Below are 3,497 nucleotides of genomic sequence, written 5' to 3' on the forward strand. Positions count from 1 at the left end.
GAAACCCTTTTCAAGCAAGTCTTGCAACTGCTCCTTCAACTCTTTCAACTCAAGCGGGGCCATACGATACGACGGAATAGAAATGGGTTGGGTGCCTGGAGCCAAATCAGTGCAAAAGTCAATATCCATGTCAGGTGGCACCCCCAGCAGGTCTGAAGGGAATACCTCAGGGAACACACAGATAATAGGCACAGAATCAATAGAAGGAACCTCGGCACTAGAGTCACGAACATATGCCAAATAGGCTAAACATCCCTTCTCGACCATACGCCGAGCCTTCACATAAGAGATAACACTACGGGTAGAATGACCATGAGTCCCCCTCCACTCTAAACGAGGTAAACCCGGAATGCTAAGGTCATAGTCTTGGCATAACAGTCCAAAATAGCATGGTAAGGTGATAACCAGTCCATCCCCATTATGATATCAAAATCAACCATGTCCAAAAGTAACAAATCTACATGGGTCTAAAGACCCCCAATCACAACTATACAAGAACGATGGACTTGATCTACCACAATGGAATCACCCACCGATGTAGACACATATACATGGACACTCAAGGAATCACTAGGCATGACCAGATACGGTGCAAAATAGAATGACACATAGGATTATGTAGACCCTAGATCAAATAAAACTGAAGCATCTCTGCCATAAACTAGAATAATACTTGTGATAACTGCATCGGAAGCCTCAGCCTCACGCCTGGATGGAAGAGAATAACATCGAGGCTGGGCCCCACCACCCTAGACTACATCTCTGGGATGGCCTGCAGCTGGCTGGCCTTCACCTCTAGCGGTTTGAGCTCCACCTCTAACACCTCTACCCCCACCCCTAGCTGGCAGAGCGGGCTATGGAACACATGGTGCCTGAACCATAGTACGGGGATCTTGCTATTGCAATTGAGTACCCACCAATCTTGGACAAGACCTCCGTATGTGACCATACTTACCACACTCAAAACATCCACCTGAATGCTGCGGCTGAGGAAACTCAGACTGACCCTGGCGACCTGAATGACCACCCTGAAAACTCTAGAGCGGCGGTGCACTATAGGGCTGTTGATCAGAATACTGCATATGAGAACCACGGACACCTGAAGCACCGTGAGAAACCTGAAGGGCTGACTGAAAAGGCCTAGGAGGATGGCCTCTACCATACAAATCTTTGCCTCCAGACGAGGTACCACTAAATCGGCCTAAATGACGAGGCCTCTTGTCAGACCCTTGACCACCTCCTTGTGATAGAACCATCTCAACCCTCCTGGGCACATTGGCCGCCTCCTAGAAAGAAATCTCACTCCCTATCTCCTTGGCCATCTGAAGCCGAATAGGCTGGATAAGTCCCTCAATGAACCTCCTCACCCCCTCTCTCTCTCTCTCTCTCGGTGGGAACTATGATAAGAGCATGACGATCCAAGTCAATGAATCTGGTCTCATACTGAGTAACAGTCATAGAACCCTGCTGGAGACGCTCAAACTGCCTCTGATAGATCTCTCTCTGAGTAATAGGGAGAAACGTCTCCAGAAATAATTGAGTAAACTGCTCCCAAGTCAAAGCTGGTGATCCGGCTGGTCTAGCCAAGCAATAATCTCTCCACCAAGTCTTGGCGGATCCAGACAAGCGAAAAGTAGCAAAATCGACCCCATTGGTCTCCACTATTCCCATGTTCTTGAGAACCTCATGACAACTATCTAGATAATCCTAGGGATTCTCAAAAGATGCACCGCTGAAAGTAGTAGTGAAGAGCTTGGTGAACCTGTCCAATCTCCACCAAGCATCGACAGACATGGCTACTCCATCACCGGTCTAAGCTACCACACCCGGCGGAACTGCTACAACTGGCTGAGCTCTGCCCCTACCTCGGCCTTTAGCACGACCTCGCCCTCTGCCCCTTGTGGGAGCTGCTGCTGGGGGATCGGACTGCTGGTCAGTGGATGAGGAAGCGCGTGTTCTCGCCATCTGTGAAAGAATAGAGTAGAAATTTAATTAGCTTTGAGAAACCAAATGCACGATAGGAAAGAATAAATGTGAAATTTTTTCTAACTCTATAGCCTCTAGGGATAAATACAAACGTCTTCGTACCGATCCCTCAGACTCTACTAAGCTTGTCTATGATTGTGAGACCCATGTAACCTAGAGCTCTGATACCAACTTGTCACGACCCGGATTTCCCACCCTCAGGAGCCGTGATGGCGCCTACTCGTGAGAGATAGGCAAGCCGTGTAATATAGAATCCCTAACTCTTTTATTTAGCACTTTTTAACAATTTAAACTAATATGTTATTAATAGTGAAATATTAACGATAAATAGATACAAGAGGAAGACTTAATCTAGTAAATTAACCATAAACAATACAACAATGCCAACGTACATCTCTACCTAGAATCTGGTGTCACATATCACAGACTGTCTACGAATTACTACATACAAATGTCTGAAAGGAAAGTACAATCTGTCTCGGAAGCAAATGAAAACAGAATACATATAAGGATAGAAGAGAACGCCGAGCCTACGGACGCCTACAGGACTACCTCGGGATCTCTAGCTGGACTAAAAGCAGCCACCCAATGCTACGGTCCAAAAGCTGCCGCTCTGGGATCAACACATAGTGCAGAGTGCATTATCAGCACAACCGACCCCATGTGCTGGTAAGTGCCTGGCCTAACCCCAGCGAAGTAGTGACGAGGCTAGGACTAGACTACCAAATAAACCTGTGCAGTTGTATAATATGCAGTGGAAAATAAAACAGGAATAAAGAAGTAGAGATGGGAGGGGGTACATGTTGTGGGTAAATATTGGTACCAACAGTAAATTAAGAGGAAAGCATAAGAACAATTTAGAATTTACAGCAAAATAATAAGGACTCGTATCCAATCTAAAAACACTTCGTATTATCAATTGTTGCGGCGCACAACCCGTTCCCAAAACATACTAACTCTATTGCAACGTGCAACCCGATCCATATCATTTATCACTGTTGCGTCATGCAACCCGATCGAATTATCTTATTGTTGCGGCGTGTAACCCGATCCAAATATAATATTGTTGCGGCGTGCAACCCGATCCAAATATAATATTGTTGCGGCGTGCAGCCCGATCCAAATATAATATTGTTGCGGCGTGCAACCCGATCTAAATATAATATTGTTGCGGCGTGCAACCCGATCCAAATATATTATTGTTGCGGCGTGCAACCCGATCCAAATATATTATTGTTGCAGCGTGCAACCCGATCCAAATATACAGTTCAACACTAATCACAACAAGAGTTCCGACAAGGGATCAATAAAGAAACCACACTATCCCGGCAAGGGAATCGACAGTATAATCAACTACGTCCCGACAAGGGAAATCAGCTATAACCAAACTTATTCCAACATCTAACTACCTCAATTAGCACCAATACTCAATCATAAGTACTTTCCACGAGGATAATCATAATCCTTTCTCAACACAGAAAGTCAACAACTTAGGCATTTGTAGGATTTAT

This window comes from Nicotiana tabacum, chromosome 22, assembly GCF_000715075.1.
Source record: "Nicotiana tabacum cultivar K326 chromosome 22, ASM71507v2, whole genome shotgun sequence".
Classification (NCBI taxonomy): domain Eukaryota; kingdom Viridiplantae; phylum Streptophyta; class Magnoliopsida; order Solanales; family Solanaceae; genus Nicotiana; species Nicotiana tabacum.